The sequence below is a fragment of the Macaca nemestrina genome, chromosome 3, assembly GCF_043159975.1.
Source record: "Macaca nemestrina isolate mMacNem1 chromosome 3, mMacNem.hap1, whole genome shotgun sequence".
Lineage (NCBI taxonomy): Eukaryota > Metazoa > Chordata > Mammalia > Primates > Cercopithecidae > Macaca > Macaca nemestrina.
The window spans coordinates 115,481,385-115,506,300 of NC_092127.1; the positions used below are offsets into that span (position 1 = coordinate 115,481,385).

The 24,916-nt window shown below is 42.9% G+C and overlaps 1 long non-coding RNA gene across 1 annotated transcript in view; it reads right to left on the reverse strand.

The window, feature by feature from the left end:
- LOC105499574 (uncharacterized) overlaps positions 1–23,170 on the reverse strand; it is a 109,536-nt gene extending 86,366 nt beyond the window's left edge. The window contains exons 1-2 of the long non-coding RNA XR_011621179.1: positions 21,572–23,170; positions 20,746–20,840 (exon numbers count right to left, since the gene is read on the reverse strand). This is a non-coding gene — a long non-coding RNA (uncharacterized lncRNA). The remainder of the gene's footprint in view (positions 1–20,745; positions 20,841–21,571) is intronic.
- Between the last annotated feature and the right edge of the window lie 1,746 nt (positions 23,171–24,916).

A 24,916-nucleotide genomic window follows, 5' to 3' on the forward strand; every position in this document is an offset into this window, starting at 1 on the left:
TTCTCAAAAGAAGACAAAGATACATGCAGTCAACAAACATATGAAGAAAAGCTGAACATCACTGATCATTAGAGAAATGCAAATCAAAATCGCAATGATACATCATCTCACACCAGTGAGAATGGCTATTACTAAAAAGTCAAAAAATAGTAGATACTGGTGAGGTTGTGGAGAAAAAGAAACACTTATGCACTGTTGATGGGAGTGTAAATCAGTTCAGTCATTGTGTAAGAGAGTGTGGTGATTCCTCAAAGACCTAAAAACAGAACTAACATTCAACCTAGCAATCCCATTACTGGGTATATACCCAAAGGAATATAAATCATTCTATTATAAAGACACATGCACACATACTATTCACAACAGCAGAGACATGGAATCAACCTAAATGCTCATCAATGATAGACTAGATAAAGAAAATGTGGTACATATACACCATGGAATATTATGCAGCCATAAAAAGGAATGAGATCATGTCCTTTGCAGGGACATGGATGGAGCTGGAAGCCGTTATCCTCAGCAAACTCATGCAGTAACAGAAAACCAAATACCGCATGTTTTCACTTGTAAGTGGGAGCTAAATGATGAGAATACATGGACACATGAGGGGAACAACACACACTGGGGCCTCTTGGAGGGTGGGGGTGAGAGGAGGGAGAGGATCAGGAAGAATAGCTAATGGATACTGGGCTTAATACCTAGGTGATGGGATGATTGGGCCAGGAGATGACCTAAAGTTGTGGACACCTGGTCCTTGTCCCCAATGTGCTTCCTGAAGGTTGAACTAGAGTTCTGCTGCTCTTAGGCAATGTGTTATTTCTCTTTGGGCAATCTGTGGAAGCCAAATCATTAGTTGCTATTTGCTTGGTAAACATCTTGGCAAATAAGATTAAAAGCCAGGATGTCTGTTGGCTCACTGAGTCCTCCTAATGGGCCAGTCTCAGGCTATCTTACTCTGAAGTATCCTCCACTCCTCAAAATCACAGATGAATGCTTCTGGCAAAAGTGGCATCTTGTTTATTTTCACAGAAGCTGCCATGTATGCATCAAACCCATTTTGCCTTCTGCCTGGGCACACACCTAACCTTGTCTCCCAGCTTCCTTTGCAGTTAGGCCACGTGACATGCATTAGCCAATGCCATTGGCGTGGAAGCGATGTACACCCTTCCTGGTCTTGCTGATAAAGTCCCCCCACAGGCAACACTCCGTGCTCTACAGGGACTTTGGAAGCCGCATGCCGAAGACATCAGAGCCACAGGTGAAAGAAATCTGGGTCTTCGCATATTACTTGGGTGAGGCATCCGCTCATCAGCAATGCCCATTATGAATTTCATGTGAGGAAAAAGAAACTTCTATCACATTTGAACAATTACACATTCTTGAGTTTGTCTGTTACAAGTTCTAGGATTACCTTAACAAATACATCTGTCTCAATCATCATGAACCTATCATTCCTATGGCAGTGCCTGGTACACAATAAGAATTCATGTCATGTCTAGAAACTCTAGATTTTACTAGAAATCAGAGCCTGGTGTTTAAACAGAGTAAGAGTAATCATTGGCATGCAGGAGACAGACTCTGGAACTCTGCAGAAGACTTTAGTTATCTACATTTCTGAAACATGAGGATGCCACCAGGAGAGGAAATATTAGATATTTTTTCCCAATTTCAGTTCTCCTCAGATTTCATCAGTCTGATCATCCAGACTGAGAATTATCTGAAGTTATTTCATTCAGAGACAATAGAAACTGGGGCATTTAAGTATGCAGAGAGCAATTACATTCTGAGAAGAAACCTCTGAATAGCACAATCACTGACAGCTATTTAAAGAGAATAGAAGATTGAGACTACATAGGTGGGGAAAAGATCTTAGGTTTGACTTAAAGGGCTGAATAAAAATCCTAAAGGACACTTATGGCTCCAGAGCTGGTGCCTTCCGGGGGTGTGAGGCCTGAACAGTTGGAGAACTGGCAGTAGTAACTAGAAAAGGATAGTATTTTGACAGATGCCTGAGGTTACATTCCAAATTCCTTCCACCTTACCCCACTTCTCATTCCCCAAATCATTATTCTCAAGGGAGGAGTCACAGTATATCAAATTTGCCACTGAGGCCATTAAGAGGTGTGTGTTGTTATACATCACCAGAAAGCATTTCCTTATTTCTCAAGGTCTTTTTGATTAAAGAAGCAAAATCATACCAGCTCTTCCCAAACTCATCTTTCACTCTCCATTAAAGAGAAGAGCAAGACTATCAAGTAAGGCAAGCAGCAACCTACAAAATGCAATCTTGGACCACGTGAGCAAGAAGATGAACAATGGACAAGAGAATGGCATTGCAGGTGAGAATTGGAGGTAGTATATATATATGGGACAGAAAAAGCCTTGAAATCTACAACCCTCATTGACCCCTCATAAGGGGTTATACTCAAAGCACTTCACCAAGCTTCTGCTCCGTAAGCATAAATGGCCATGCCCTGCACCATGCGACCCCACCCCAGGCTATCACTAATTGAACCAGAGGTGGACACCCAACCCAAAGGCAGCCAATTTAGAATTGCCCAATAGCCTCCGAGATAGCCTGGTAAGAAATCTTTGTCATATACAAATAATGATGATAAAGGCATCAAATTATCTTTTTCTGGAATAGAAAATGAAGATGAAATACAGATATGATATAAAATGAAAATATGGGGAGATTCTCAGGAATACAAAGAAGAGATAGAGGGAGAGAATCCATCTTCATTAGCAAGAGAGAAAGAAAAAAAACAGAAAAGGCAGACAAGATTCTGAAGAATAATGAAAGGTCAAGAGAAAGCAGAAATTGTTATAGTAAGCAGAAATTGTGAGGAGGCAGAAGTCCAAATATACGTTAAGTAGAGCACAAGGGAGATGTTTAGAACAGGTTCAAGATAAAGGCAAAAATGAGGTGGGCTCCATAATGCGAGACGTCTTGAAGATCAACAAATTCCAGCTTCTTGTATAAGCAGGGAGACAGGAGAGAGGGCTGACAGCAAGATCATCAGTCTCCAGGACATTTAACTGGACACTGAATGACCTTCTGCATGGGATGATTTATTCCGGGCTCTCTGGTGCTCTGCTGTCCTGTGGGTCTTGCTTTTCTTTGGACGTTATGTGGCTTTCCCCAATTCCCAGGAGGCCTGGCAACAAGCTTGAGATTCCTGTTTTCTTTAGTCCCACAAATATGCTAGCAAACTGTCCCCTACTTTTGCTTGAAGTAACACAGGTAAGTGTATTCCTTGCTACCAAGCAGTGGGATATATTATTTGTACAGTGTGGATGTATGTGTTTGTCCAGTGTGTTGTATGCTGGGAGGATGAGGTGAGAGGCCAAACGCAGAGGGCAGAATTGCCTTGATAAGTTGGGAGGACACGGAGGTGATAAGGTAGGGAAGTCTGGGAATGGGAGTAATAGGAGTGAGCAAACTAATTTAGGCTTCTTCACGTATGTCTGGCACCTGGTCTGTGGCTTCCTGAGTCCATCAGATTCCCTTTCTCTTAAATATACTGCATATCAAGAGAAAAGGGTACATGTCCCTTCTATGGACATTCCTAATCTATTGTTATATTTATTCAGAAGGTCATCTCATCCTCCTCTAAAGAATGTGTTATAGACCTGGAGTGGTGGCGCATCCTTGTAATCCCAGTACTGTGCGAGGCTGAGGCAGGAGGTGTACTTGAGCCCAGGAGTTCATGATCAGCCTAGGCAACATAGTGGGACTCAGTTTCTACAAAAAAAAAAATACAAAAATTAGCCATGTGTGGTGGTGCATAGCTGTATTCCCAGCTACTCAGGAGGCTGAGGCAGATGATCACTTGAGCCTAAAAGGTTGAGACTACTGTGAGCTATGATCGCACCACTGCACTCCAGCCCGGGCAACTCTAGAAGAACCCCATCTTAAAACAAGAACAACAACAAATGCTTTATAGAGTGTACTGGTCAGGACTCTTGGTCAAAAGGGGAAAAAACTCAATTTGGACTAGCCTAAGCTAACACCCTCCTCTTTTTCTCGCCTGTCTCTCTCTCTTTCTCTCTCTCTCTCTCTCTCTCTCTCTCTCTGTGTGTGTGTGTGTCTGTCTTTGAGACGGGGTCTCCAGGTTGGAGTGCAGTGGTGCGATCACAGTTCACTACAACCTCCAAGTCCTGGACTCAAGCAATCCTCCCACCTCAGCCTCCCCCAAGAGCAGCTTGGACCACAGGCCTGTTCCAACATGCCCAGCCCCTCCTCCTGAGTTTGCTCCTCCTGGCTTTTCCGGCACCTTCTCACAGCCTTGCTGTCTCCTTGAGGCTGAATCCTGAGAGTACAGATCCTGTGTTCACATCCTCGCAGCTTCACCTGCCCGTGTCCACACTCTTAGAGCAATTGCTATGACCAGAAGGGGACGGTCAGCTCCTATTTGAATCAAATGTTGAACTTTTGGCAAGAGATATGGGGCAGACTGAGCAAACCCACTAAAGGAGTTGTTGGGGTCCCCCACACTCACACTTCTCATCTGCTGCCAGAGCCGTTATTGCCCTCAGTGTCTCAGATTTGGCCAGCACTTAGACTGCGACTGCACAGGGACACTTCCCCTGTAGACCTGCTGCTCCCCTTTAGCCCAGTAGGAGGCAGCATTGCCCCTCCTTGCCCTGCGCCTCGCCCGGCTGTTTGATTCCAGGCTTCCAGCTCAGCTAGGAAAAGGGTCCATTAAAAAGATTTTATCTTCGGAAAACCTTATCACCCCTCAAATGTCAAGACTTTCGGAAATTAATCTAGAGTTTTCTCCTTTTCAGACCTCAAGTTTTAAAACAGAATCGTAAAATCCTAGAGCCAGGAGGAGCCTCTGGAGTCCTGTCACATCCAGCCCTCTGTTTTAAAGATGAATAGATCGACCTAGGCAGAGACTCAATCACATATTCTGACATTTGGTACCAGATTGCGAAGTCATTGGAACCAAGCATAAAAAGCTATCAGGGAGAGATAAAAGATCTGAAGGAAAGGTTGCTTATCAATTTCTGGAAAGCTGGACTAAACTTTTAATGGGAAAACAATTTATAAAAAAATACCCAAGTAACCTTTAAGAATAAACACTTGCAAATGATTTGAACAAGCACTGTGCAATCGAAATACATGTGAGTCACAAATGCAAGTCATAGGTGGAATTTTACAGTGGCTACTAGAAATTTTTAAAAAGGTAAAGAGAAAAGGTGAAATTTAAAAAACAAGTTAAGTAATACTTCAATAATATTTAACCTATATATTAAATATACTATTATTTCACCATGTAGTCAGTAAAGACTCCTATGAATAAGATATTTTGCCAGTGGCTACCGTGTTGGACGTTGCAGAATTGAACAACAGGTTCATACAGAACCTTGCAGAGTCCTCAGGACAAGCTGCAGACATTTGAGCTCAACTAGGGCATTCTGGGGAAATGTATTATACCAACAGAATATAAGGGGCTGATATATTTTATCAAAAAGAGCTTCCTGTTTGAAAAAATATATACTTTTAACTCCATCTCCTTTCCTCAGATAAGCTCCAGAAGGACGCATGATCATTGCATCATTATTATTCTTAAACAATGAACTAAAGTGGACCAGTCAAGTGAATGCCAATGGGAGTTTGATGGAAGAGGCTGTCCTGTTCTCGCCTAGAGTGACCTCACAATCTGTGGCCCAGGAGGATTTTATAAGATATCAGCATGCCTGCCGAGAACAAATGAATAGTTTTTTCCTTAGTGCTAAAAACACCAGAGGCAATTTTCACATACCCACCCTTCGTTTTTACAGGATGTGGTGGGGGAGTCAGGCTGTAATCACAGTGTGTTAACTGAGGATAAAATAGAGAGCATCAGCCAGATTGCTCTTCTTGAAAACAACAGCCAAAAAAGAAAAACAGCTTTCAGGATTTTGAGTTGCTTCACATGCTCAGGAGAGGGTGGCAATTTCAAGCCCAACATCAAGAAGAAGGACAAAGTTGAGCCCAACTGGGCACCAGCAAGGAGTGGGTGCACCCATCCCTGCCTCCACGCTCCTTCCTCCACAGTAAAAATGAGGGCTCCCATCATTTTGGGGTAGTGGGTGTTTCACAGTCTGTTCTCCTCAGCAGCTTTGAAATTCTGAGTTCTGAATTCTGGTATTGTAGCCTGGCACAGAGTTGCAGGGACAAGGTTTGTTCACACCCTAATCTCCTACCCCAGCCTGCTGTCTTCCTGACTGTGCCACTATCTGAAGTCGAGGGTTTCTCACTAAACACTGAGCAGAGCTGCAGGCAGACCTTGACCTTGCCTCATATGTCCAAGTGAAATAAGCAACCACCCTAAAAAAGAAGCCAAGTTTTCCCTTTGTTGATGGATTCCTCCTTCTATGGAAGTATCTGTGATAAGGATGCTGTCACTCTGAACCACTGAGTCTTTTGTTCCAAAAATACTGATTGACAGTCATTGATCACTTATTACCGAGTCCCTATAGTAACTCATTTAAAGCTCTGCAAAATAATAGTCCTTTCACAGCTGGTTGTGGTGGCTCACGCCTGTAATCCCAGCACTTTGGGAGGCTGAAGTGGGCAGATCACTTGAGGTCAAGAGTTCAAGATCAACCTGGTCAACATGGCGAAACCTCTCTCTACTAAAAATACAAAAATTAGCTGGGCTTTGTGGTGGGTGCCTGTAATCCCAGCTACTCCAGAGGCTGAGGCACAAGAATTGCTTGAACCTGGGAGGCAGAAGTTGCAGTGCGCTGAGATCACACCACTGCACTCCAGCCTGGGCAACAAGAGCAAAACTCCATCTCAAAAAATAATAATAATAATAATAAAGAAAAATAAATTAGCCAGTTGTGGTGGCTCACACCTGTAGTCCCAGCTACTCAGGAGGCTGAGGCAGGAGAGTTGCTTGAGCCCAGGAGGCAGAGGTTGTAGTGAGCTGAGATTGTGCCATTGCAATCCAGCACAGGCAACAAAGAGAGATTCTGTCTAATAATAATAATAATAGTAATAGTCCCTCCAAACTATCCTAAGTCCTTTGTATACTGTATTAGAGTCCTAGGTCCTAGGTCCACCATAACAGAGTAACACAGACTGGGTGGCTTCAACAACAGAAATTGTATTTTTTCGCAGTTCTGGAGGCCAGGCATCCAAGATTTAGGTGTCAACAGTTTTGGTTTATTCTGAAGCTGTGAAGGAGACCCTGTCCTACACCCCTCTCCCAGCTTCTGGGGGTTTGCTGGCAATCTTTGGTATTCCTTGGCTTGTAGATGCAACACCCTAGTCTCTACATTTGTCTTCACATGGCATTTTCCCTTTGTATGTCTGTATCCAAATCTCTCCTTTTCAAAAGGGCACTGGTCTTGCTGGATTAGGGTACACACTAGTGACTTCATTTTAAGTTGATTACTTCTGTGAAGACATAAGATCACCTTCTGAGGTCTTGGAGGTTAGGACTTCAGTGTAGGGGGACACAGTTCAAACCATAACACACATATTAACTCATTTATCTTTCCAACAGCCCTTCAAGGCAGCTTCCTGGATAATTTATCCCATTTGCATAAATTTATCCCATTTGCAGAAGAGGGCACCTGGGACACAGAGAAAGTAAAAGACTTGCCATGGTCACTGCATTAGTCAGTTTTCATGCTGCTGATAACGACATACCTGAGACTGGGTAATTTATAAAGAAAAAGAGGTTTACTGGACTCACAGTTCCACCTGGCTGGGGAGGCCTCACAATCATGGCAGAAGGTGAAAGGCACTTCTTACACAGTGGCAGCAAGAGAGAAAACTTGTGCAGGGAAACTCTCCTTTATGAAACCATCAGATCTTGTGAGACTTATTCACTATCGTGAGAACAGCACAGGAGAGATCTGCCCCATGATTCAATTACCTCCCACCAGGTCCCTCCCGAGACACGTGGGAATGGTGTGAACTATGATTCAAGATAAGATTTGGGTGAGGACACATCCAAACCATAGCAGTCACCAAGCTGGCAGTTAGTGGAGTCCCACAGGGTGTCTAGTTTGAGTGAGTCTGCTGTACAACCCCATAAGTATTGTTATTACTGTCTCAGACTTATGCCTGAGGAAACCAAGATATACAGTTCACAAAACCCACCAGTATTGCACAGTGAGTCATTGGCGGAGCTGGAGTTTGAACCCACTGCTGTTCGGCTTCAGCACCTGAGCTGGTAATCACTAAACTATGTGATTTCTCTTACACAAAAATGTCTTCCCAGAATTCAGGAAAGGCTAATTTGCCACTCCACACTTTCCAAGGACTGCACAATTCTTTGGTGGTGTTGGTTATGCATCACAGTCACCGTTGGAAGGGACTGGGGTTGGTCACTGGCATGGGGCAGCAGGGTGAGTTATCAGGAAATGGCAAAAGGACCCAGGGGGTCTGCAAGTGCTTGAGCCCCCACCCCTAGCACTGCCCTTAACCACCTCAGGCTCTGCCAGGGAACCAGGAAGAGGATAGGCAAATAGGAGGGCAATTCTGGGCTGCTTTGGGTAAAATAAAAAGGGGACAGGAAATGAAAGGATTCAGACTGTTGAAAGAAGGGACTCAACAGATCCTGCCTCATCCTTTCTTCGTAACTGGAAGGAAGTGGGTCTTACTGTTGCATGAGGAAATGGGGGAGCCCAGCTCCTGAGCATTCAGGCCAATCTTGGTTTGATTCATACTGTAATGATTTCTCTCTAATGTAGAGACACAAAAGCTGAGAGTTGAGAACTATGTCTCATGAAGGTCACAACTGGGGTCCACACCTACCCTCCTCAGGATTAGCTGTTCAATTCCTCCTGGAATTTTGGGAGAAATCCATTGAATCCCACCCCCCACTCCCTGTTACTAGTTGCTGGTGGTGGTTAAGAGAGCTTGCGTTGTTTTATTTTTTCACTTAGTTTGAGTCCTGTACACTCATTAAGTTATATCATTATCTTTCATTTCATTGAATCTAAACTATCTTCTCCCCATTTGCCCAATTTAATGAATTTCCTCAATTTTGTTCTCACTAATTAAACATCATACTCAGTATCTAAAATAAATCCACTTTTTTTTTTTACACCCGTAGTGTAAAAGCTCCCTGAGGGTAGTGATTTCATCTTTTGTTTACTTCTATATCCTGAGCACCTAGCAATATTGATAATGAAGGAATGGCTATGTGTAATTTTTTTCTCCCATTTTATATACATGGTAACTTGCTATACATACTGTTCTGCATATGCGTTTGTCTACTTATCAATATATCATGGAGATTGTCAACATTTAGTGGGTCAACAGGCAGGGGACAGGACTTTTACATTTATTAAAACTACCTGCTTAGAGTTCCAAGCAGAATAAAAGCAATTCTCCATCCATGCATGCATAGACTAATCCCAGGAAGTAGCCGTCACCCAGCATGAATTAAATTTGCTGTGCAAGGCATGCCTAGTATGCAATAGAGCTCTCTCACTTTTTTGTTGTTTTTAATCTACATGACCGACACCATAGCCACTGTTTCTTAGGACACACCATTCATGATACAGCTACATTTTAAAATATCTATTTCACTCCATGGAATCCTTTTATCTTGCAATCACACTAAACATGGGTGCCTTACACTTGATAGGTATTCAAGTGTGGGGAAGTGGTGTGAATGAAAAGTTAAGATATACTAAACCATAAAGTATATTAACTTTTTTTCCAAGTTAAGGTAGAAAAAGGGAGGAAATCAATACATTTTAATTTCTTTAAATGAGGTAAACTTTGAATAACCATGGAATTTAACCCAATAAACTATTGCAAAATCATTTTGGTGACTTGTGCCTGGTGCCTGCCCATCCATCTACTTCATGACTTAGCACCAAGTTTTTTGTCTGAATTTGAGGGTGTACCACTTCTGTAAGAAACAGCAAATGTAAGAGTGTCATCCCCAGATTGCAGTGTCAAAGTTCTCATTTATGGCCTGCCGACAAAAACATTGTAGTATGAAAAGAGGAGCATAGGCAGAATGATTGGAGTTTCAAAATTTGAACAATGTGAGATAAATGGGTGATCAGGGGTCAAAAGGGCTATTTATAAGGATTACTCTTCTCCTAGACTTTAATTCTCCAGAACACTTATATCACCCAGTGGAAGTATCTTGCCTGTGAGTTTTTGTTTATTCTCTATCTCCTCCCACTGTAAAGTATGTTCCATGAGAGCAGAAACTTCATCTTTGTTCACTACTATATATCTAGTTGCTGACATATGGTACATGCTTATTATGTATTTGTTGAATAAATGAATACACAAGAGAAGGACGAAGGTGACTTTTGGCTTCATCCCATTCCTATTGCTTAGGGGTCATTCATTTTAAGAACACTTCTGGAAATTACCAAAGAAAGTTTTTTCATACAAACAAGTAGGAGTGAAGCAGGTTCACTGTGCACTGATTACCAATTTATCTGAGTACAGTGAGACAGAACACCCACACACAAGTTACATGAAACAGGTTTATTACTTACAGATAAGCAGCAATGGATAACAGAAGTCAAGGCTTCATCCTGAGCTGGTCTCCCAAGGCTCACAAAGCTGCTTGGGGAACACAGAGTCTCCAAGGCACATGCCGCACTTGCACTGCATCTGAGGGACCTGGAAAAGCAGTCTACCCTGGGCTTTACGCCCAGGGCCAAAGCACTGAAGGACATCCTATTTCTAGGGTGAGCTGGAACAGAGCCCAGGCTGTTCTGACCAGTCCCCTACTATCTCACGACATTACATTCCTAGCATATTCTACAGTTATTCTTAAGAATTACAAGTAAGAAAGTAGGGAGAACTGGGTCAGTCCAAGGCCACCTGAAGAACTGTCCTATAGGAGTCATTGAGAAGGGAGTGGCCATCTGGGGTTCAGTGGAAAATTTTCTCTTAAAATGTAGCTACAGCCTGGGGTCCGTGGAGCTTGACTTTAATCTCACCAGTAATCTTTAGTTTTCCACTAACACTCTTTCCAAATTCCTTCTGCCCACCACCCCATTCCAAAGCCACACCCACAATTTCAGGCTTCCATCGACTCTCCCAGGTACCTACCTCTGGTTAGTTATCAATTACTGATCGAAATATTACTTCAGAGTTAATGCCTTAAAATAAATACAGTATAATGGGAAATATATATCTGGTCTTTATCCCCAATTAGTGACCAACAGTTCCGAAACCCTTGGAATTCCCAGAGTGATAGGAGTGTTTTGGTATGTTAATGGTGATGACTCATGGCTGGGGGGCCCTAGATAGCTTCAGGATGGAGGCTGGTCACCCAAAAGACCAAGGCATGATTAGAGGGTTGGAACTTTTAGCCCACCTCAACCTGCAGGACTAACAGCTAATGACTTAATTAATCATACCTTCATAAACATCCCCTCACAATAGGGTTCAGGAAGCTTCCAGGCTGATGAACACATAAAGGTACTGGGAGGGTGGCATGCTAGAAAAAGGAATGGGAGCTCCGTGTACCCCTCCTTGTCCCTATACCTTGCCCTATGCATCTCTTTCATTTGGCTATGAGAATAAACCAGTAAAAGTGCTAAAGTGTGCTCTTGAGTTCTGTGAGCCATTCTAGCAAATTATCAAACCTGAGGAGGTAGCAGATATGTGGCTGGTTGGTCAAAAGCACAGGAGGCCTGGGACTGAAGACCAGCATCTGAAATAGGAAGGACTGAGTCCTTCACCTGTGGGGACTGCACAGGTAGAGTCAGAATTGGATGGAATCGAACACTCAGCTGGTGTCCAGAGAATCAGAAAATAGGTTGTTGGTGTGGAAAACCCCCATACCTTTTGGGTCAGAAGTGTTGTGAGGAGGCACAGCTCAATAATAAACATTTATTATCTCCTCATTTATGTGAGAAAGAAATTTGGGAGCAGCTTATCTGGTTGGTTCTGGATTGGAGTCTTGCCAAGAAGTTGTAATCAAGATGTTGTCCTGGGCTGCAGTCATCTGAAGATTTGACTGGGCCTGGAAGATTTACATCCAAAGTGACTCACTCACATGACTGTCCAGTGGTCATAGGTGTAGGCAGGAGGCCTTGTTTCACCAGTTGGGCCTCTCCAGGGCGCTGCTCAGTCCATGACAGCTGGCCTCCTGCCCAGCAAGTGCCAAGAGAGCAAAGTAAAAGCTGTAATGTGTTTTATTCCTAGCCTCCTAAGTCACGGCCTGTCATTTTTACAATGTCCTATTGGTTACCCAAGTCAGCCCAACTGATTATAGAAGTGAATTACACAAGAAAATGAAGACCAGGAGGCGAGGCTCTTCAAGGGCCATCTTGGAGGCTCCCAACCCACAGGGCTCAAATACATTTTTCAAATAAATGAACAAAGTATTTAGTCAATCCAAGTCCTCTGTACTCAGTCCATTTGGATCTAACACGAGAGTTTAGGCTTCTGACAACATACAACGTTTTACTGGCTTTAGCATTTTCACTCTGGAAGACCTCAGACAAGTGATCTACTTTCATTGTGCCTCAAGTCTTAAAACAAGAACTGCGCTGATAAGCAACTTCAACAAAGTCTCAGGATACAAAATTAATGTGCAAAAATCACAAGCATTCTTATACACCAGTAACAGACAAACAGAGAGCCAAATCAGGAATGAACTTCCATTCACAATTGCTTCAAAGAGAATAAAATACCTAGGAATCCAACTTACAAGGGATGTAAAGGACCTCTTCAAGGAGAACTACAAACCACTGCTCAGTGAAATCAAAGAGGACACAAACAAATGGAAGAACATACCATGCTCATGGATAGGAAGAATCAATATCGTGAAAATGGCCATACTGCCCAAGGTTATTTATAGATTCAATGCCATCCCCATCAAGCTACCAATGAGTTTCTTCACAGAATTGGAAAAAACTGCTTTAAAGTTCATATGGAATCAAAAAAGAGCCCGCATCTCCAAGACAATCCTAAGTCAAAAGAACAAAGCTGGAGGCATCACGCTACCTGACTTCAAACTATACTACAAGGCTACAGTAACCAAAACAGCATGGTACTGGTACCAAAACAGAGATATAGACCAATGGAACAGAAAAGAGTCCTCAGAAATAATACCACACATCTACTGCCATCTGATCTTTGACAAACCTGAGAGAAACAAGAAATGAGGAAAGGATTCCCTATTTAATAAATGGTGCTGGGAAAATTGGCTAGCCATAAGTAGAAAGCTGAAACTGGATCCTTTCCTTACTCCTTATACGAAAATTAATTCAAGATGGATTAGAGACTTAAATGTTAGACCTAATACCATAAAAATCCTAGAGGAAAACCTAGGTAGTACCATTCAGGACATAGGCATGGGCAAAGACTTCATGTCTAAAACACCAAAAGCAACGGCAGCAAAAGCCAAAATTGACAAATGGGATCTCATTAAATTAAAGAGCTTCTGCACAGCAAAAGAAACTACCATCAGAGTGAACAGGCAACCTACAGAATGGGAGAACATTTTTGCAATCTACTCATCTGACAAAGGGCTAATATCCAGAACCTACAAAGAACTCCAACAAATTTACAAGAAAAAAACAAACAACCCCATCAAAAAGTGGGCAAAGGATATGAACAGACATTTCTCAAAAGAAGACATTCATACAGCCAACAGACACATGAAAAAATGCTCATCATCACTGGCCATCAGAGAAAAGCAAATCAAAACCACAATGAGATACCATCTCACACCAGTTAGAATGGCGATCATTAAAAAGTCAGGAAACAGCAGGTGCTGGAGAGGATGTGGAGAAATAGGAACACTTTTACATTGTTGGTGGGATTGTAAACTAGTTCAACCATTATGGAAAACAGTATGGCGATTCCTCAAGGATCTAGAACTAGATGTACCATATGACCCAGCCATCCCATTACTGGGTATATACCCAAAGGATTATACATTATGCTGCTATAAAGACACATGCACACGTATGTTTATTGCAGCACTATTCACAATAGCAAAGACTTGGAATCAACCCAAAGGTCCATCAGTGACAGATTGGATTAAGAAAATGTGGCACATATACACCATGGAATACTATGCAGCCATCAAAAAGGATGAGTTTGTGTCCTTTGTAGGGACATGGATGCAGCTGGAAACCATCATTCTTAGCAAACTATCACAAGAACAGAAAACCAAACACCGCATGTTCTCACTCATAGGTGGGAACTGAACAATAAGATCACTTGGACTCAGGAAGGGGAACATCACACACAGGGGCCTATCATGGGGAGGGGGGAGGGGGGAGGGATTGCATTGGGAGTTATACCTGATGTAAATGATGAGTTGATGGGTGCAGCACACCAACATGGCACAAGTATACATATGTAACAAACCTGCACGTTATGCACATGTACCCTACAACTTAAAGTATAATAATAATAAATAAATAAATAAATAAATAAACAAGAACTGCAAGATCACCATGAAATTAAATAATTTTAGTGCCATGGAGAATGTTCATTAATGAAACCCTCCCACAGGATTGGCCCCATGCAAAATCATGAAGCTAAGGTAGCTTGCTTTTTCTAACGCATCTCCACAAATCTCCCCAATTTCCCCCACCCCTGCTCCCCGACCCTACACATGCAATATTCAGTTTAATGGACAGAGGCACATATTTTGCAGGATTTGCTTCCACATGCCTTGAAAAAGTACCAGTTGGATATAGTAATTGTGTATACATGCATGTTTCAGTAAACTCAATAAGGCCAATTTTTCCTGTAGCTTTAAAACATGTCACTGAATCTCAGTTGAATACCTGATGAAAATGGCTTACAAACAGAAGTTGAAATGTATGAAAATCCTGAACACTGGAAACGTTTGTTGTAGAGAGATCATCAAGGAGTGAGATCTCACTGAGGGGCAGCAGATTCCTACTGCTCATCTCAGGCTCACCTGAAGGGTACATGAATTGAGTGGAAGGATGGATAGAGTTTGCTTGTTTGATCATTTAACACTTATTTTCCAAGCACCTCCTTTGTGCCAGGCACTGTTCTAGGTGTTAATCTACACTCACTTGGGGTTTTTGCTGAAATATCATCATTTCAAGAAAGCCTAGCCTGACTGCCATGTTTTAAATTGCAGTTTTAATTGCATCCTTCCCAATCCCTTATGCTGCTCTATATTTTCTTGTTTCATAACATGTGTTATGTTTTACTACATACTATGATTTCCTTCTCTATTGCCTTTTGTTGTCTTTCTCCCCCCCATCCAACTCCATGCCGGAATTTCAGCTCCAGAATGGCAGGAATCTCAATCTATTTTATTCATTGATACAGTACATGACTCATAATAGGAATTGAATTGAACACCCAGCTGGTGTCCAGAGAATCAGAAAATAGATGATTGGTGTGGAAAACCTCCATACCTTTGGGGTCAGAAGTGTTGTAAGGAGACACAATACAGCTCAACAATAAACATTTATTATCTCATCATTTCTGTGAGAAGGGAAGTTGGGAGCAGCTTTTCTGGTTGGTTGGTTGGTTGATATTGAACAGTTGGTGAATGAACTGTTGGTGATGAGTGCTGGCAGCATGAGAGTGAATAAAACATATCAAATTATCTGTCTTCTACAAATTCATTCATTCATTCATTCTCTCTCTCGATCTCTCTCTCCATGCGTATAGTTGCCATTCACTGGGTTAAGTCCAGCTCTGATGCTATCACATTGTTCTGACCTGCAAATATCATTTCCTACAAATGCCCCAGGCAATCTGTGGCTTCTTTTCAGAGCAGTCTAAATGCCCTTGCTACAAAACCTAGATCCCTAGTGCACTGCATATTCTAATTTTCCATTTGTTTTTATGAAAATAAAGTTTGCCTTTCAAATGTAAATGCTCCAGGGCCCCCATCTTGCTTCCTGAACTCTCTGCACAGCAGTACCTCTGGGTTTAGGGAAGAAAACAGATTTATTTTTACTTTCATATTGGTCTAACAAGGTTACAAAGCTATTACACACTTTTGTCAATAAAGTTAAGATTACCACCACCCCCCTTTCCAAACTATGAAAAAGACAAAACTCATTACTCTCCAAAAGCCACATAAAAGCAAAAACATTCCACTGACAGTTTAATAAAAAACAGGACATACCAAACAGGAAACATACAGAGAATGACAACTGGGATTAAGCAAGGGGGCTGGAGAGGACAGATTAAAGATTCTCAGTGAACACAATCAACAACAGGAATGTTTAAGGGACGGTTTCATTAAAGTGCATGAAAATGGTAACTGACTTCAGTAATATCTAAAGCCTTTCAACACGGATAATGGCATTAGTGTATGAGATACAGAATAGACATCAGGAACTATTTTTCCAGATAGAAGACAAAATGAGAACAAAAAGCCTTATATGTCAACACCCACTGGGTACAAAAACAGTGAAATGAAAACAGAATGTGAATAGAAGAGAAACATTGCTGAAACCAGCAATTAAGAGCTGTCTCAGGAATTTAAAGGAGTGTTTTGGTGGGAGGCATGGAGCAGGAAGGGACACAAAAAAATCTTTGTGGCTTTGTTTCTTTTGCTGAGGGATGAAAGGCCAGTCGTGGTTGGTCTTGCGAAGTAGGGAAAGAATTGTCAAACCTGCTTTTCAAGGGCTGAGCTGTTTAACAAGGTAGCCACTAGCCACATATGTGATTGAAAATTAAACGGAAATCAATTTTTTTATTATACTTTAAGTTCAAGGGTACATGTGCACAATGTGAAGGTTTGTTACATATGTATACATGTGCCATGTTGGTGTGCTGCACCCATTAACTGGTCATTTACATTAGGTATATCTCCTAATGCTATGCCTCCCCCATCCTCCACCCACAACAGGCCCCGGTGTGTGATGTTCCCCTTCCTACGTCCAAGTGTTCTCATTGTTCAATTCCCACCTATGAGTGAGAACACGCGGTGTTTGGTTTTTTGTCCTTGCGATAGTTCACTCAGAATTATGGCTTCCAGCTTTATCCATGTCCCTACAAAGGACATGAACTCATCCTTTTTATGGCTGCATAGTATTCCATGGTGTATATGTGCCACATTTTCTTAATCCAGTCTATCATTGATGGCCATTTGGGTTGGTTTCAAGTCTTTGTTATTGTGAATAGTGCCGCAATAAACACACATGTGCATGTGTCTTTATAGCAGCATGATTTATAATCCTTTGAAATGAAATAAAGTATAAAATTCAGTTTCTCAATCACATCAGTCACATTTCAAGTGCTCGGTAGCCACACATGACACACTGGACAGCACAGGGCCAGAACACTTGTTTCATCATTGCAGAAAGTCCTCCAGGACAGCATGCTCTAGGAGAATGGCAGGTAGGAAAGCAAGTCTTGGTCAGTATTGACTCCAGCTTTGCCTGTGATTCTCTTACCCCCTAAAGAGCTGCAGACTCCTAATGTTAGAGTCTGCAAGGACCGTGCAACTGAAGTCAAAATTCTCATCACCCTTGAGGCTTCCCCCTCCACACACACAAATGAGGTTCAGAGCAGTTAGAATAAGGCATTTATTAAACATATCTTCATAAAGGTTCCAGAGATACTAAGGTGAATAAAACACAGACTAAAACCTCCAGGTGCTTGCACCTTTCAGCCAGTAGGGTAGACATGAAAGAGACTAATGACGTCAAGATGGTCAATACGAAAATAGAGATGCATATGAGGCACTGTAGCATACTGGATTTTCAAAAAAAAAAAAAAAAATGGCCATGGCAAAATTTCCATTTTCACATGCTTTTCTAGATGCTTCCCTCTCCATCAAGAGTGGGAATCCATTTCTTCTCCTTTTCCAGCTAGGGAGCCTCATGACTGCTTGGCCCTATACAGTAGAACAGAAGTGATGCTATGTGACTTCTGAGACTAGGTCATATAAAAGACACACCTTCCTCCTAGCTTGCTCTCTCTCTCTCTCTGTCTGCCATGTGAAGTGCACACCTTTGTAGCCCTCAGCCACCCAGTAAAAAGTCTAGCTACTTTGAAGTTGTAATGCTAGAAAGATCATGTGGGAAAACAACAGAAATACAGAGAGAGATGCCCAAGGAGCCCCAGCTGTTCCATGCTCCAGAGGTTTGGCCCTTCCCAGCATCAGCCAAGCAAGTGAACATCCTCTCAAATGATTCCAGCCCAGGCTTTAAGTCTTCCAGGTGAGGTCCTGTTAACACTCAAGGATGGCTGGAGTGCAGGCAGGTGTAGTAGAGGTAGGAGCTTCATTTATTCATTCTCATTCCTTTATCCAATAAATATATATATTGAACCCCATTGTGCCAGGCACGTGGCTTGTGCATCAGTTAAGACTGCTTTTGACTGAAAACAGCTGCACTCCCAAAAAAGTGGTTTAAATGCTAAGGACAAGTTGTTTATTTAATTAGAAAATCAGAGGGGAGCAGACCCAGGAATATGTTGCTGTTTCCATCTAGTCTCTTGCTATCTTTCTCCTTCACTAACCTCAGAATGTTGGCTTTTTATCTGAATGCCTCATGGTCACAAGATGGCTGTAATAGCTCCAGGTATCACACCCTCCCAAGCTTCTCATGCCACATCCAAAAGGAGGAAGAAGAAGAACACCAAAGTTTCCTCTTGTGTGCTCTCCACTTTTATCAGAGAGAAAAACATTTATCTGAAGTTTCCACCAGCCAACTTCCCCTTATGTCAAATCAACCAGGAGCAAATCACACAGCCATCCTAGCACAGGGTAGATGAAACAGGGAGGGTGCTGGGAAAGTGAGTATCTGGCCTTTTCAGCTTCTATAGTGGAAAACAGACGAGGGAAAGGGGGATTGGAAAAATTAGGGGGAAGACAACCAGGAGGGCCTGCTACAGAGAGGCTCACCAAAGCAGTTGGGACATAATCCTGCCTTCAGAATGCCAGGGTAGGAAACATCCAATTATGCAATGCACAACCATGGAAAAGTATAGAAAGGCTGCAAGCAGCACACTTGCGATGTGGCACAATGGGAGGCAGAAGAGAGGAAAGGAAAGGAGATGGGAGTGACAGTTATCCACTGGTGGCGATACCTTTGCAACAGGCACCCCCTACACACACACACACACACACAAACACACACACATCACACAATTACCATTTAATTCAATAAGAACAATAGGATGTATTAGAAAACTCTGCTGCCCTGTGGAGAGAGGTTGGGTGGGACCAGGTCAGAGGCAGAAGAAAGACTAGATTTTTCTTTTTTTTTGAGACAGAGTCTCACTCTGTCACCAGGCTGGAGTGCGGTGGCACAATCTTAGCTCACTGCAACCTCTGCCTCCCAGGTTCAAGACATTCTCCTGCCTCAGCCTCCCGAGTAGTTGGGACTACAGGCGTGCACTACCACACCCAGCTAGTTTTTGTATTTTTACTAGAGAGGGGGTTTTACCATGGGGTTGCTGTAACAAAGTATCATTAACTGGGTGACTTTTAGGCAACAGACATTTATTTCTCACAGTTCTGGAGACTGGGAAGTCCAAGATCAAGGCATCAGCAGATTTGGTGCTTAGTGAGGGCCCTGTTTCTGTGTTCTCACGTGGTGGAAGGAGTGAGTGGTCTCTGTCTGGGTCTTTTATGAGGGTATTAATCCCACCCAAGAGGGTTCTTCTGCCCTTGTGGTTTAATCAATGCCCAAAGGCCTTGCTTCCTCATACCATCACCTTGGCAGTTAAGATTTCAATGTACAAATTTGGGGAGACACATTCAGTCTATAACAATATAATCTACAGAAACATTAAAAATACCCTCCCTGAAATTCCTTTAAATTCAAATGCTTTATTTAATCAGAGAAATAGAATAGAGGAGGAGAGGCAGAAATCAATTTCTTCAGATTAAAAAAGCTTTGAGCCGGGCGCAGTGGCTCAAGTCTGTAATCCCAGCACTTTGGGAGGCCAAGGCGGGTGGATCACGAGGTCAGGAGATCAAGACCATCCTAACTAACATGGTGAAATCCCATCTCTACTAAAAATACAAAAAAAATTAGCCGGGTGTGGTGGCGGGCACCTGTAGTCCCAGATACTGGGAAGGCTGAGGCAGGAGAATGGCGTGAACCCAGGAGGTGGAGCTTGCAGTGAGCCGAGATCGCGCCACTGCACTCCAGCCTGGGCCACAGAGCAAGACTCCGTCTCAAAAATAAATAAATAAATAAATAAATAAATAAATAAATAAATAAAGCTTTGCAGAGCATTAAGAGGGAACAAAGGAACTTACTAACACAAAGATAAGTGACAGTGGCAGACAATCCCCCAACCCTGACTCTCACACAAACAGTACACCCTTTCCCCATGCAGGAGGGGAAATGCTACTAATTTTTCACTGAACAATTTTCTCTTCTCCAGTCCAGGCTGGACTTAATGGATAGAAAATATTCAAACAAGAAATGACTCTGAGATATTGTAAAATAATAATTAAACCACATACACAATTACTCTAGCTGAAAAGGTCTCTAAGCATTTTTCTGTGGATAAGAAATGCACATGTTTACCTGGGGGCTTCTGTGTGTTCATAGGTTATGGAGAGTGTGATTAAACTGGAAGGTAGGCGAAATGTAAAAGTAAACTGGATTGTTCTACTAAGAAAAGTTATTTTTTTGTTGAAAAATGAATCTACTACTAGGTCTTGCTTTTGTCTCAAATAAGTGTTCAACCAGGAGATCTGAAGCTTCCACAGGATGAAAAAGGAAAATACGAACATGCTATGCACATGGATTTTGAAAGGAGTTTGTGTATAGGTCATTAGTTGAGGCAGGGGAAGAGAGATGGAAGATTATATCTGAGATACTTACATCACTCTTTGGGCTTCTCTTCATCACTGAGTTACCCCAGCCAAGTGTAACCCTGGATAAACTGAGGAGACCTCCAGGTACAGTGACAGTGGGGCCTGAAAAAGACAAGCAAATGAGTGTTTATTCAATTGCCTGAGTTGCTTGGCACTGTGCAGAGGCCTGATGGATCCATACTCTACTCTTCCTGAGAACTCCGTGCCCCTGGAACCAGTTACCCAGTCCCAGCAGGGGCATGGTGCATATGAGAGTGACATGTTTGGTCATAAAATAGGAGACAGAAGAGTGACAATGAAACTGCTTCCTCCTACTGTCCCACAACCCAACTCCCCCCACCCCTCTCTAATATAAGCATTGATGGTTAATTTTATGTGTCAACTTGGCTAGGCCATGGTACCCAGATATTTGGTCAAACATTATTCTAGATGTATCTGTGAAGGTACTTTTTAGATGATATTAACATTTGAATCAACAGACTTTGAGTAAAGCAGTGTATCAGTCCATTGTCACACTACTATTAGGTTAGCATAAAATTAATTACCTTTAATTATTAATTTTAATGGACAAAAAACGCGATTACTTTTGCACCATCCTAATATAAAGATACTACCAGATACTGGATAATATAAATTACCCAGGAATTTATATTATATTAAAGGAAAGAGGTTTAATTGACTCACAGTTCCACATGGTTGGGGCAGCCTCAGGAAACTTACAATAATGGCAGAAGGCAAAGGGGAAGCAAACACCTTCTTTACAAGGTGACAGGAGAGAGAGTGAGCACGGGGGGAAAGCCCTTATAAAATTATCAGATCAAATGCGAACTCACCCACTGTCATGAGAACTGCATGGGGGAAACTGCCTCCATGAGCCAATCACTCACCTCCCTCCCTCAACATGTGGGGATTACAATTTGAGATAAGATTTGAGTGGGGCCACAGAGCCAAACCATATCAAGCAGATTATGCTTCCTAGTGTGGGTGTGGGTATGCCTCATCCAATCAGTGGAGGCATTAACAGAATAAAGTCTGACCTTCTCAAGAACAAGCAGGAATTCTGCCAGCACATGGCCTCAGGACCGTGACTATTCCCTAGGTCTCCAGCCTGCCCGCCCACTCCGCAGATTCTGAACTTGCCAATCTTCACTATTGCTTGAGACAATGCCTTAATCTCTCTCCTCTCTCTCTTTCTCTCTCTCTGTACACACACACACACAGGCACCCACACACATTCCGCTGGTTCTGTTTCCTTGGAGAACCCTGACTAATACACATACACACACACACACACACACACAGACACACACGCACACAGGCACCCACACGCACTCCTCCAAGGCATCAAATTCTTACTATTTAATTCAAAAAGACAAACTTGGGGTTTCTTAGATGTATCATCCACGGGTTTGACTGTGACTATCCTAATAGTCATGTTTCATCATTCATGACAAAGAATCCCTATTTCACAGTTTGCCTGTGATGATTAAACCAACCCCTCCATCCCCCACCACAGGAGGAAGTACTCCTTCCCATAGTGCCCGGGAGTGTTGGCTGTTGACTGCTCTCAGCAGAGTCTCTCACCAGAAACTGTCCTTGGCTGAAGAGAATTATCTCAGCCAAGGTCACACACCCTCCCTGAGGCAATCCCACACAAGGCTGGAATGATGTGTGGTAAAGGGGTGGGGTTACAGTTTACCCACTTTGCCTCAATTTGCGATAAATCTGAAAGGTCCTCCAGCCCCAGATCTCCCCTTGGAATCAGTTGTGGCCTTTGTTACATTGTGCCTTGGTTCAGCTTCTCTTTCTGCCCAAACTTGCTTCACTTACCACTGCCCTCAGCCACCACACTTGCTGATATTGAGACCACTCTCCACTATACCTCCTACATGCAAATCTCTGCCTCAGAGTCACTTCCAGAATCCCTGTGCTGTGGGTCCAGCCCACTTCCAAGCAGCCTTCTCACCATTAGTGGTATCCCATACGTGAGGATTTGCCAAGATCTCAGGCAGTGCCAATGGCTTGCTGTGTCAATTGCATACCCCCATATGGATAAAACCAAGGAGGTTATTGTGGGCAGCACTGTCCTTAGACCTGTGCCTTATAGAGGGCCCTGTACCTTGGAGTGCCTTCATCAAAATTTTCTTTTTTTTTTCTTAGATGGAGTCTCACTCTTGTCACCCAGGCTGGAGTGCAGTGGCGTGATCTCGGCTCACTGCAACCTCTGCCTCCCGGGTTCAAGCAATTCTCTTGTCTCAGCCTCTCGAGTAGCTGGGATTATAGATGCCCACCACCACACTCGGCTAATTTTTGTACTTTTAGTAGAGATGGGGTTTTGCCATGTTGGCCAGGATGGTCTCGAACTCCTGACCTCAGGTGATCCACCCACCTCAGCCTCCTAAAGTCCTGGGATTACAGGCATGAGCCAGCATGCCCAGCTGCCTTCATCAAAATTTTCTAAGTCCCCCTCTGATGCCCGAGGGCAGTCAGGGCCAGCAGTACCATCCAGGTGGGCCAACTCCTTCCTTGAGGTGGCTGCACCTGTATCTACCAAGGGTATTCTAGCTACTAGGCCACATGATTAGGCTAATGGCAATTTTTACAGGATGCCTAACAAACATGATCTTATTTGTCTTCTGCTCTGAATAAAAAGTGAAAATATAGATTTTTGTTAGTATTAGGTTGGTGCAAAAGTAATCGCGATTTTTGCCATTACTTTGCATGGCCTGTAAGACTTAGACGTGGTCTCTGGGCACTCCCACTTTTCCCCTGCCACCACTTTGGCCAGGCTGTATTTTCTTCCTTTGGCTCTCAGCTTACAAGTAATCTTCTCTGTGAAGGCTTCCATACTCCACCCTAGCCCACTAATTCTCCTGCCACATGTCATACCATACCCCCAGCCCTGTGGAAATAATTCAATGATGCTTCATGTACTTCTACAGCATGTTGTATAAACCAATTTAACCAATTTGAAAGTATTGGCCAGGCATGGTGGCTCACGCCTATAATGCCAGTGCTTTGGGAGGTTGAGGTGGGAGCATTGCCTGAAGCATGGGTAACAAAAAAATTAAAAAGTTAGCTGGCCATGATCATGCATGGCTGTAATCCCAGGTACTTGGGAGGCTGAGGTAAGATGCTTTGAGCCCAGGACTTGGAGACTATAGTGAGCCATCATCACACCACTGGACTCCAGCCTGGGTGACAGAGAGACAGAGACAGAAAGAGAAGAAGGAAAGAAAGAAAAAAGAAAGAGAGAGAGAAAGAGGAAAGAAGGAAGGAAGGAAGGAAGGAAGGAAGGAAGGAAGGAAGGAAGGAAGGAAGGAAGGAAGGAAGGAAGGAAGGAAGGAAGGGAGGGAGGGAGAAAGGGAGGGAGGGAGGGAGGGAGGGAAGGAAGGAAGGAAGGAGGGAAGGAAGGAAGGAAAGAAGGAAAGGAGAAAGGGAGGGAGGGAAGGAAGGAAGGAAAGAGGGAAGGAAGGAAGGAAAGAGGGAAGGAAGAAAGGAAAGAAGGAAGAAAGAGAGAGAGAAAGAGAAGAAAAGAAAGAAGAAAGAAAGAAAGAAAGAGAAAGAAAGAAAGAAAGAAAGAAAGAAAGAAAGAAAGAAAGAAAGAAAGAAAGAAAGAAAGAAAGAAAGAAAGAAAGAAAAGAAACAAAGAAAGGAAAGAAAGAAAGAAAGAGAAAAAAAAGAGAAAGCAAGAAAAAGAAAGAAAAGAAAGAAAGAAAACAAACCGATCAATGTGTGTTATTGTGAAGTGCTTATGTACATGTATGTTTCCCCTCTAGACTGGGAACCCCTTGAGGAGGGAAAGGTTTTCTTTGTTGTATCACCAACACCTAGCACAATGCCTGGTACATGATAGGTACTCAATATATATTCTGAGTATGTACAGAACTAAAAATACCTTATTTGTGTACACAATTCTTTGTCCTATCCTTTTTTTTTTTTTTTTTTTTTTTTTTGAGACGGAGTCTCACGCTGTTGCCCAGGCTGGAGTGCAGTGGCGCGATCTCGGCTCACTGCAAGCTCCACCTCCCGGGTTCCCGCCATTCTCCTGCCTCAGCCTCCTGAGTAGCTGGGACTACAGGCGCCCGCCACCGCGCCCGGCTAATTTTTTTGTATTTTTAGTAGAGACGGGGTTTCACTGTGGTCTCGATCTCCTGACCTTGTGATCCACCCGCCTC